Below are 12,730 nucleotides of genomic sequence, written 5' to 3' on the forward strand. Positions count from 1 at the left end.
CCCCGTCGTCGTCGTCGCCCTGCCCCGCCCCCTTCCTCGCCGGCCGTCGCCCCTGCCCCGTCACCGTCCTTGCCGTCGAACGCGCGCCCCCTGCCCCGTCGCCGTCCTCGCCGCCGAACCCGCACCCCTGCCCGTCCTCACCTTGGTCCGGCCGACGCCCCTCCCCTGTCCTTGTTTTTTTTCTTATATTAAATGCTTGTTTTTTTTCAAATTATATATATGTATATATGTGAGTATATGTATTGTGTATATATTATATACGCCTTCTTTTCAGATTTTTTGTTCATATATATGATTATTTGTATTTTGCTTTTTTATAAAAATGTATATATGTTTGTATGTTCTCTGTGTATATATGTTCATATATGCAAAAGGTAGATTTATATATCTAGAAAAGGATTATCTATATATGTTCTCTGATTTAGTACATTTTAGGTTAGTTTCATTTTTAGATAAGTTTTATATATTTAGGAGAGGAAAAAGGAAAATAAGAAGAAGAAAAAGGAGAATAAGAGGAGAGGAAGAAAAGGAAGAGGAGAAGAAGAAAGTAATAGAGGATAAGAAGAAAAAATAGAATGTTTTTCTTCTTTTTCTTCTTCTCCTCTATTCCTTTCTTCTTCTCCTCTTTTTTCTTCTTCTTTTTTTTCTTCGATCTTCTCCTCTATTCCTTTCTTCTTCTCCTCTTTTTTCTTCTTCTTTTTTTTCTTCGATCTTCTCCTCTATTCCTTTCTTCTTCTCCTCTTTTTATTTCTTCTTTGTTTTCTTATGTTTTATCGAGTCTGTCATCGTCGATATACCCCTCCCGATAACTTCAACACGAGGGGGGGGTCGATATACCCCCTCCCCGATATTATTATTTTCCCATTTACATATGTCGTCGTTGTCGATATAACCCCCTCCCGATAACTTAAACATGTGGGGGGGGGTCGATATACCCCCTCCCCAATAACATTATTTTCCCGTCTATGTATGTCATCTTTGTCGATATTACCCCCTCCCAGATAACTTCGACATGAGGGGCAGTCAATATATATACCCCCTCTCGACTGTGATAACTTATACCGCGGGAGCACCCCCGACCCTCTCGCTTGACCAAAACTCTCGAGGACACCCAAACCCTAGAAAAAAACGATGTAGGTCTCCTACCCCCTCCCGCCGCGCCCCTACCCGACAAACTCTCTCGAGGCCACCCCAAACCCTTGAAGCGTTGTCGAGGCCACCCCAAACACTAGAGAAGAAGCGTCAAGGACACTAATTAATATGATTCCTTACTGTGATTAGCTAGCTAGTTCTACGTTTGCCACTAATATATCCATCTGTCATGTTTGAATAATAATTGCCATGTTGTAAATATTTGTAGAAACTATGGACACCCCCCGAGACGAAGCAACAAAAGCGGTGTTGGGGGACATAATCGCATAAGGAAGTGATGTCGTCTTCTCGTTTCTCAACGACACCTATGGTCTGGAAGGACAGGGTGAAGAAGCAGGCTATGATTATGATGGCTCCTTTGACCCAATGCCGGTGCAAGAAGGGGACCGTGAGGACGGCTCCGGTGACCCAATGACGGTGCAAGAAGGAGACTGTGATGATGGCTCCGGTGACTGAACCGAGTTCGGCCAGGTATATATATTAGTTAAGCCTGTGCTGACTAGCTAATTGATGCATTCATTGTTTTGGTATGTACACATATTAATTAACTATCGTCTTTCTTCTTTTTTCTAGCCCTCCGGATCGAGCACAACTTCGGTAAAGAGACGAGGCCCGAAGAAAAAGTTGTGCTCGGATGAAAGGTTTGAGATCACAGCAATCACGCGCAACGGCTAACCGATTGAACCCATCCGGACAAAAGATGCATTTTCTGCTCAGTGCGGGGTTCTTGTTAGGGACAAGATCCCGATCAGCGTCCACCAATGGTATAAGCCTAAGAACAAAGACCCTGCGGTGTCTTATGTCAATGATATGCAGAAAGATGATCTTTGGACTGAGCTGAAGTCAAATTTCACCCTACCGCCACAGGAGGATGTTGGGGAATGTAGTAATTTCAAAAAAATTCCTACGCACACGCAAGATCATGGTGATACATAGCATCGAGAGGGGAGAGTGTTGTCCACGTACCCTCGTACACCGAAAGCGGAAGCGTTAGAACAACGCGGTTGATGTAGTCGTACGTCTTCACGGCCCGACCGATCAAGCACCGAAACTACGGCACCTCCGAGTTCTAGCACACGTTCAGCTCGATGACGATCCCCGGACTCTGATCTAGTAGAATGTCGGGGAAGAGTTTCGTCAGCATGACGGCATGGTGACGATCTTGATGTTCTACCATCGCAGGGCTTTGCCTAAGCACCACTACAATATTATAGAGGACTATGGTGGAGGGGGGCACCGCACACGGCTAAGAGATCAAGAGATCAATTGTTGTGTCTTTGGGGTGCTCCCCACCCCCGTATATAAAGGAGCAAGGGGGAGGTCGGCCGGCCCTCTATGGCGCGCCCCCAAGAGGGGAATCCTACTAGGACTCCAAGTCCGAGTAGGTTTCCACCTAAAGGGAGAGAGGGGGAAGGAAGGAGAGGGAGAGGGAGAAGGAAAGGGGGGCACCTCCCACCTCTCCTAGTCCAATTCGGACCAGAGGGGGAGGGGGCGTGCGGCCTGCCCTGGTCGCCCCTCTCTCTCTCCACTAAGGCCCATCGAGGCCCATTAGTTCCCCCGGGGGTTCCGAAAACCCTCCGGCACTCCGGTTTTATCCGAAACTTCTCCGGAACACTTCCGTTGTCGGAATATAGTCGTCCAATATATCAATCTTCATGTCTCGACCATTTTGAGACTCCTCGTCATGTCCGTGATCACATCCAGGACTCCGAACAAACTTTGGTACATCAAAACTCATAAACTCATAATATAACTGTCATCGAAACCTTAAGCGTGCGGACCCTACGGGTTTGAGAACTATGTAGACATGACTGAGAACCATTCCGGGTCAATAACCAATAGCGGAACCTGGATGCTCATATTGTCTCCTACATATTCTACGAAGATCTTTATTGGTCAAACCGCATAACAACATACGTTGTTCCCTTTGTCATCGGTATGTTACTTGCCCGAGATTCGATCGTTGGTATCTCAATACCTAGTTCAATCTCGTTACCGGCAAGTCTCTTTACTCGTTACGTAATGAATCATTCCGTAACTAACTCATTAGCTACATTGCTTGCAAGGCTTATAGTGATGTGCATTACCGAGAGGGCCCAGAGATACCTCTCCGACAATCGAAGTGACAAAACCTAATCTCTAAATATGCCAACTCAGCATGTACCTTTGGAGACACTTGTAGAGCTCCTTTATAATCACCCAGTTACGTTTTGACGTTTGGTAGCACACAAAGTGTTCCTCCAGTAAACGGGAGTTGCATAATCTCATAGTTATAGGAACTTGTATAGGTCATGAATAAAGCAATAGCAACATACTAAACAATCAAGTGCTAAGCTAACAGAATGGGTCAAGTCAATCACATCATTCTCCAAATGAAGTGATCTCGTTAATCAAATGACAACACATGTCTATGGTTAGGAAACATAACCATCTTTTATTAATGAGCTAGTCAAGTAGAGGCATACTAGTGACAATAAGTTTGTCTATGTATTCACACATGTATCATGTTTCCGGTTAATACAATTCTAGCATGAATAATAAACATTTATCATGATATGAGGAAATAAATAATAACTTTATTATTGCCTCTAGGGCATATTTCCTTCAAAGGATCCGGAGAAGCCAGTTAAAGAGCAATTAATCAAGTCTTTTGCTCTTAAGAAGATGGTAGACCTATTCTGGAGGTGGAAGAATGAGCTGAAAAGGTTTGTCGACAAAGAAGAGACGCCAAAATTCATCGGAAAATATGAGAAGATCATAGATCACTGGCCCGCATTTGTGGCCCACAAGACATCGGAAAAGAGTAAGAAGATGTCGGCGACAAACAAGCAAAATGTTGCGAAGAAGAAGCTTCACCATCGCACGGGTAAGTTGGGTACCTCAAAGCCTGGCCTAAGTGGGCCAAGGCTGAGAATGATCTGCTTGATAAAGGGATCGAACCAGAGACAATGAACTGGCCAGACCGTTGCCAGACTTGGTTCTTCGGGGCTGGCGGAACCTTGCACCCTGTATCTGGGAAGTGCCTTTGGACGGACGAGCAAATGAAAATACCAGTCAAGAGGCTTCAGCACTATATCGATGCAGCGCAGCAAGGGACGTTCGTTCCAGACAGATAGAACGACGAGCTCACAATGGCCCTCGGGAATCCTGAGCACCCTGGACGGACACGAGGCACGCCAGGCTCCGTTCCGTGGAAGGCTGGTTTTCCGGACGCAGGCGGTTACAAATGCCAGGAGAGGAGGAAGAAAGTGCAGCAGACCTAACTGCAGGCGCTGCATACAAGGGTGCAAGCGATAGAGGAATGAGAAGCAAATCGCAGCAAACGAACTGCCGAAGCTTCCCCCGAAGCTATCCCTCCATCTCAGTGGAGAAGCAGCGTGGCTTCCACCGAGCTGCTTCAGCCGAAGCATGTCTTGACGGCTCCTGCTAGCTACCCCATGGATGCTATCAGGAGTCTCAAAATTGCCACCTTATGACACAATGGCAGAACTTAAAAGTCAAGGCGGCTGTCGGCTTTGTTCGACCTTCTGAACCCGGGGCAACTTTTCACTGTCGTTCGATTCCATAAGGATATGCTAGGGTGACGGTGGATGAAATAACGGAGGGATTTGAGGACCTCCAGCTTGACCACCCTACCGGTGAAGGGAAGACTCGGCTGGGTTCTCCTTTGAAGACTCCATGCCTATGGCGGAAGGAGTTCATCAACCTTCCGACCTGGATGCCTCCGCCTCCTCCTCCTCCTCCGGCGAGTCAGGGCACTCTGCCTCCTCCACCGTCTCCTCCTCCGGCGAGTGATGATTAGGGCACTCAGGCTCCTTCTCCGGCGCATGGCAGCAAGTCACCTCCTTCTCCGCCTGCGCCGACGCTCCCGAGCAGCCAGCAGCCTCCTCCTTCTCCGCCTCGCCAGCAAGGGCGGAAGGGACCCGCCGCCGCGACGGCTGCTCCGGCACGTCGTATTCCTTCTCCTCTGCCTTGTAAGCAAGCACGAAAGAAGACAACCGCAGCCGCTCCATCTGCTCCGGCGTCTAGCAGTACAGCCAGAGGCGGGAGGCAATACAGATACGGTCCACATCTCAAGCCTCTAGAGAAGTTACCGTACGAGAGGACCGAGGAGGAAAACATGAATATCATGCGGACCGAAGTGAAGGACTTCTTTGAAGGGTTGAAAGCAAAGAGACATCCACCTCCGGAGGAGAAGGTAGATCCGGCCAAAGCAAAGCGCACTATCGATGCCCTGAGGAAACCACCAAAGTCTCCACCGAAAACCAACTATGAGCGCATTACTGAAAAGGCATATCTCGAAGCGGAGCGGTCGGGAAAAACTGTCAGTGATCAAAGGTTAAAAGAACGAGCAGCTGTGAAAAAATTGCCCAGCTCGGCGAACAAGCAAAGCAATCGTGCCCCCCGCGCAATGTGTCTAGCGACATCGTCGCTAATGCTCTGGGGACAGTGCCCGGTTATAGAAATCTTGGAGATTACCTTCCTGACGATGTAAATTTTGATTTCTTGGAGGTGGACGAACATAGATACGAGTACGGGAAGCTTCTCGTCAAAGATGAAAAATCTCTAACGTCGATGGTGCAAAGATTCCATAATTGGTACATGAAAACCTGCAGAGAGTCTGGGGGGACGAATACTTTGTATCTGAGAATTAAAGAGGAGCATGACCTCGTTGGAACTGATCTGTTGCCTGCTCCATTTGAGGAGTTCTTCGAGTTCTTCAATCAAAAGGCCCTCGATAAATTAACGGTCTTTTGCTAATGTCTGTAAGTACTATTTCTGTCATTAAGTCTCTATATATAGCTCAGCTCTTTCATTGCATGTATTTATAATTAATTATCCTCACTATATTATGCAGATTGAAGATCGTCGAGTGTAGAAAACAAGAAATGTATGATATTGGGTTCATTAACACAAATATCATAGATGAATTTCTGGTTACAAAGGACGCCGAAGAGGCCGAGACCTACTTGCTACAATCGTTGATCAAAAATCAAAACAAAGATTTAATACTCTTTCCTTACAACTTTGAGTGAGTGTTACTGTCGTGTGCATATTCGGTTTCCCTTATTACTCGAGCAAGGTTATAGTAATGTAATTGATGAATTATGCATCCGTGTGCAGCTTCCACTATGTTCTTCTGGAGATTAAGCTTGAGCGGGGACTAGTAACCGTCTTAGACTCGAGACGAAAAGATCCCGAAATGTATGCGGACATGACTAAAATGCTCAACAAGTAAGTTCAATCGATCATTATCGCACCATATTGGCAACTTTTTGTTCATTTCCTGATATCTCAAGTAATAATAATTATTTTCTTTGTCTTGTAGGGTTTGGAAACAGTTCACCGCAGAAGCTCCGGGAGTGCCGAAGGAGCTGCGATATACATACCCGAAAGTTAGTACTACTAGCTAGCTAGTTGCGTGCATCTCCCATTGATTCTATAGCTATACTTTCATCAATGCCATTTATAATACTTCATTATCAGTTTGATTGACCTCTATTTCACGTAAAGTTCTCGTGGCAGGAACAAGGGAATAATTACGGTGGATACTACATGTGCGAGTTCATCTACAACGCGACTTTGAAAAATAAGCGGGGCTACTCTAAAAGACAATATGAAGTGCGTAAGCAATAATATTCACAATTTCATTTTATTACACCATCATTTCTGTTGAGTTTCATTCATATATATGTATTAACCCCCTTCTTCAAATTAGACGTGGCAGATGCGGAATGAACTCCTACCACAAGATCGCATTAAAGCAATTCAAGAGGAATTGGCGGGATTCTTTCTTGACCATGTCATCAATAAAGCCGGATAATACCATGTGGAAGTTGATTTCAAATGCTAGGGGATTGTAAGAGATCTTACATATTGTATATGTATGTAGCCAGTAGCATCGGATAGATAATACGAAAACTTGTTGTTCGACCAATCTCTCGGAGAAGGAGAGGTCGATCGATCACTTCTCTAGGTATGCATGACGAACTTCTGTACTTAATGGTTTCCTTCATTTTCTTACTAGCTAGCGTGTCGAGGGCCTCTCTATCTATAGTACGTAGCATCGACTAAGCACGGACATAAGAGAGGACACTTCTCTCTATTAATTAGCTAGCTAACACAATATATGAAACACCTAAATTAACCACCCAAAACCCCCAACCCCCCCCTTTCAAAAAAAGCGAAAACCCCAGCCCCTGAAATGCTGACGCGTGGATGCCTTTTGGTCCTCGTTGGTGCCACCAACCGGGACCAAAGGCCCTCATGCCTGGGCTCGATGCACCGGCCACGTGGAGGCCCATCTATCCCAGTTCTTGTTAGAACCGGGACTAAAGGTCTAGGGCATTAGTAACGACCCTTTAGTCCCGGTTCAAGAACCGGGACAAAAGGCCCTAACCAACCGGGACGAATGGGGGTTTTTCTACTAGTGGACGTTCTGCGGTAACGGTGCGGCGTGAATATTATTAAATATTCGGATCGCGATAAAATCATGAGTTTTTTACACGACGTGGGCACATGTGCTATAGGAGCGATGGTAATTTTTCATAATTTTTGGTGATGGAGAAGTATCCGAACACTTCCGTCTACGCGGATTGCCCTTCGCATGTCTACGACTGTGGCCGGCGGCCTCCGTGGGCTAGCATGCTGCAAAACTTGCATAGGCGGCCTCTCACAAGTCTGAGAGTGTTGTGGCGGTTGCAAACGCCCGGCACGCGTCCCCGGGGCATTCCCCCCTCACGGACGGCGCCGCCGCCGGCACCTGGAGGGGGGAAACAGACGCATCAGGACTACACGGAGGGGATCTTGCTGTGGGTATGGCCCGGATGTTGCACCAAAGTGTTCCTATGGGCTGACCTAACACAACCGGGTGGAGAGGTCCGCTGGTCAAAGCCCGTCTATGCAAAGTCAAAGGGCTAGATCCTGTGGTCAAATGCTACAGGGTTAGGCGGGACGGGGGCCCTGGGGGGGAGGGGGTAGCAATGCCACCGGAGCATCGCACCAGGCCCTCATACATGCCATACACTACAGGAATCTGCTACTTTGCCATCTGCCACGGTGGACGACAAAGGCATGGATGGCGGACAACAAAGACCTTTGCCGTCGGCCGCGGACGGCAAAAGGTGACGGCAAAGTAGGGGACGGCAAAGAGCTGTGTTGCCGTCTGCTTCGGCCAGCTGACGGCAAAGGGGCCTTTGCCATCAGTAGCAGACGGCAAAGAAGACGGACGGCAATAAATGCGCTGTTACTCCATTAGGTGGTTAACGGCAGGCCTTTGCCGTCCATTGCGGACGGCAAAGCCTTTGCCGTCAGCTGTTGATGGCAAACTGACCAAATTGGTCAGCCTCCCAGGAAGCACAGTTGCCTGCCACGTGGCCTCTTTGCCCTCCGCTGCTGATGGCAAAGGTCTCTTTGCCTTCAGTGGCAGACGGCAAAGATCCTGCATATTGTCTCTTTTTTTTATTTTATTTACTCCAACAATTTTCACAGCAAATATATATCACATATCCAGCACATAAGTTTCATATCAAATATCCAGCACATAAGTTTCATATCACATATCACATATCACATATCACATCAGTTTCATCCATACACATTGTTCATACATAAGCAAGTTCCATCCATACACATTGTTCATACATAAGCAAGTTCATGATAGCAAGCTAGATACAATGCAAAGTTTCATCAAAGGAAAAGCAAGCACTCCATCATAGCAAGCTAGCTTCCATGAAGTGAATGAAATCTACAAAATGGTAAATAAGAAAGTTAGAAATAGGTGACATGAACAAGAAGAAGACTAGAACAAGAAGTATATGTCATTTATGAGCTAACTTAGGTGAAATGGATCATATATGAGCTAACAAAGTTGAAATGGGTTGTTTATGAGCTAACTTAGTTGAAATGGATCATTTATGAGCTAACTTCTTTGAAATGAGTTGTTTATGAGCTAACTTAGTTGAAATGGATCATTTATGAGCTAACTTAGTTAAAATGGGTCGTTTATGAGCTAACTAAGGTGAAGGGCATCCTTTTTGAGCTAAGTAAGGTGAAATGGATTGTTTTTGAGCTAACTTAGGTGACATGGATCATTTATGAGCTTTTATGAGCTAACTTAGTTGAAATGGGTCGTTTATGACCTAACTAAGGTGAAATGCCACGTTTTTGAGCTAACTAAGGTGAAATGGATCTTTTTTTAGCTAACTTAGGTGAAATGGATCATTTATGAGCTAATTTAGGTGAAATGGATCGTTTTTAGCTAACTTAGGTGAAATGGATCGTTTAGGAGCAAATCTAGGTGAAATGGGTCATTTTGGAGCTAACCTAGGTGAAATGGGTCATTTTGGAGCTAAACTAGGTGAAATGGGTCATTTTAAAGCTAACGTAGGTAAAATGGATCAATTAGGAGCTAATCTACGTAAAATGGGTCATTTTAGAGCTAACTTGGATAAACTGGATCACTTTTAAGCTAATTAAGGTAAAATGAGTAATTTTAGAGCTAACTTTAGGTAAAATGGATCGTTTATGAGCTAACTAAGCTAATTATGCAATTTTTGACATAAGTAACCTAAGTACATATCATTTTAGAGCTAACTTAGGTAGAATGGATGGTTTATGAGGTCAGTAAGCATATTAAGTCATTTTGGAGGAAAAGAAGCTAACTCTAGGTCATTATGGTAAGCATATTGGTGGAAATAAAGCTAAATCTAGGTCTTTATGCATTTGTTAAGCAAAACACTAGAGAAACTTACCGTGATCAGGGAGGTGTACGAGCGGGCTGGCTCGCGCCGGTAGCTGGAGAAGGATCGTGCGATGCGTTTCTGGAGTTAAGCTGCACCAAAGATCATTTCCAATGTCTCGTTAGCATTATGACACTCAAATATTAAGACTAGCAAGTAATGTCCATTCTAATTAAACTCACCGTGCTCCCAGGAGCAATCACTGGCATCGGCGGAGCGGTCTGACCGGACTTCTCACACACAGACTGCACATTTGGTTTTCACAACAGAGTCATACTAGTTAGTAATGAGACTCAAATGTTAAGACTAGCAAGTAATCTGCAGAAGAAACTTACCACAAGGAGCTCATACATGGCCCTTGCCTGCATGTCATTCTGTGCCCTCTTCTCCTCCAACATCTTTGTCATCCTCTCCTCCAACTCCCGCTGCCTATCCACCACCTCCGCCAGAAGTTTCTCCGTTCTATCTCTCTCACTCTGTATAGCAGCCTGCAACACCACTCACATGACCATTTGTAATCATTGATGGAAGCGCACACAATGTAATGGAGAAAGATAGCTGAGTACGTATAACTAACCTTGATGGCGAGTTGGACTGGCCGTTCACGAGGCCTTATCTCAGGAGTGGAGCTCGACTGGCGCGCCTTGATCTCCGGGAGAGTGCTAGGACAACGGATAAGTCCATCTCCCATGGCTATGGAGCCATGGGACCTCCCGCCACCAGATATCATCAGCAACTCTGTATCAATGGGACCCTGGCTCGGGTTAAAGTCCTCTCCTTTCCTCGCCTTCCCCTGATCTCTATATTGCACGAGCTTGTCGTGGGCGGAGATGTTGGTGAAGTTCTTTGGATCATCGAGGTCAGACGCAGAGAATGCCTTGACTTTCTTGTAAGAGCCAGTGTGGGCCATGGCATACAGGTCGTACACCTCTGGCACCTTATGCGCCTTATTGTAGCGTGCCTGAAAGAGAGAAACAAAGTAAATTAGTAATTAAAGGGCTAAAGCTAGCATGATGAATGAATTGTATGAATCATGAAGCAAACCACATACCCAGTTCCGCCCGTACTGAAATAAGTTGGAGTTGCCTTGGTGGTGTGGAACTCCTTCCATTTGGGCATGTTTGTCCTTGGCCTCGTTGTGGGTGGCCCGCCATTCTTTTGAGCACCACCCATCTACCAACACCTCCCAACAATCCATCCGATCCGCACACCATCTCTAAGGGGCCTAAGTTAGCAAATAGAAACTTCAGCGCTACAGCTATGAATTACTAAACGAAGGAATTAAGTACAAGGCCTTAAGAATTACCTTCATGTACTACTCCTTACTCAAGAACTTATCGTGGCAATCCCGCTTGGACTTCTTGATACCACGGTCGGCGTAGTAGTCTCGAATAGACTGCACCCGAGCCTCATGCCGTAAGTTGTGAAGTAGGCGCTTGCACTCCTTCTGGATAACATCTGCCGCCTCCTCCTCGTATACCTCCTCACACCTGTAGAATGTCTGCAATCAAATGAGACAATATTGATTAGTACAATTAATAACTAGCTAGTTGAAGATTTTTAATTGTGTAAAGGAGAAATTACCCAGAACTTTCTGATCACCATGTCTGCCCTCGTCTTGCACAAGACACCGTCGATAATCTCACCCGACGGGGCCGGGGCAGCCAAGTAGTGCTCCCAACTCAATCCAACCTCTAGAAGCTGACCCTCACCAGGCAACGTGACAATCCCCGGAAAGTTTTGCCGAATCAGAACTCCAAGGACGGAGTTGGGCCGGCGGACACTTTCATGGTGGTCCCAACCCCTGTAGCATGACAAGGCCAACGCATTAGTTATTTCAAGAAAAGTGAATGCAGAAGGTACAAAAATATTAAATGCACTTACCTCTCCCCATCAGGGAAAATCAACCACCTCTTCTCGCGGGTCGCCGGCACGGACGAGAGCCGTGTAGCACCATGCTGGTAGATGTTGCCCCCCTCCTCCCCCTCCTCCTCAAAATCAGTCAGCTCCCCGCCATCATCAGCATGGCCACTCGGCTCCCCGCCATCATCAGCATGGCCACTCGGCTCCCCGCCATCATCAGCATGGCCACTCGGCTCCCCGCCATCCTCAGGCTGACCCGACCAAGTACCCCGTCCAGACATGTGCTCCTCCGGGGTCTCGTGGGCCCAACTCTCGTGGGCCGTAGACCCGTGGACCGAAGGCTCGTGGACCGGAGTCCGTGTAGCCTCCTCCTCAGACGAGTCCACCCTAGCAGTCACGTGCTCGGGTGAAACAACTGGGGGCGGCGGCGAGGAAGGTGCCGTAAGAGTCACCCTACCTCCTCTCCCGCGACCACGTGCTCCACCTCGGCCCTTCTTCTTACCTCGTCCCCTGCTGGGCACCGCGGTCGACGAATAAGGGCCCGGCGGTGTCGCCATACTGTCCAGCAACGCTCGGCGGAGAGGTGCGTGTGGAATGGAAGACCTCACACTACGCGCCGACGAAGAAGGGGCCTCGGCGCGCTCCCGACAAGCGCCCACCATCTTTCAACACCTGCCATGACAAAGAATAAACGCAATTAGTACAACATGAAAAAAAGTAGCGACATGAATAATAATATGTATATCACTTAAGTGTATCATCATCAAGTACAACATAAACAACTGCACATTTAAAACTACCCAATCAACACAATTATATATGATGTTTTTCATAAAAAAATCGAAAAATATATGATCTAACTAATAATTCACAAATATATGACCCCGTCGGCCTCTGGAACGCCAAAGAACACCTTTTTGGGAGGTGTCGGGGGTCGGGGTGTCGTGTCGGTGTCGGGGTGCCGTGTCGGGGTC

Source organism: Triticum dicoccoides, chromosome 6B, assembly GCF_002162155.2.
Source record: "Triticum dicoccoides isolate Atlit2015 ecotype Zavitan chromosome 6B, WEW_v2.0, whole genome shotgun sequence".
Taxonomy (NCBI): domain Eukaryota; kingdom Viridiplantae; phylum Streptophyta; class Magnoliopsida; order Poales; family Poaceae; genus Triticum; species Triticum dicoccoides.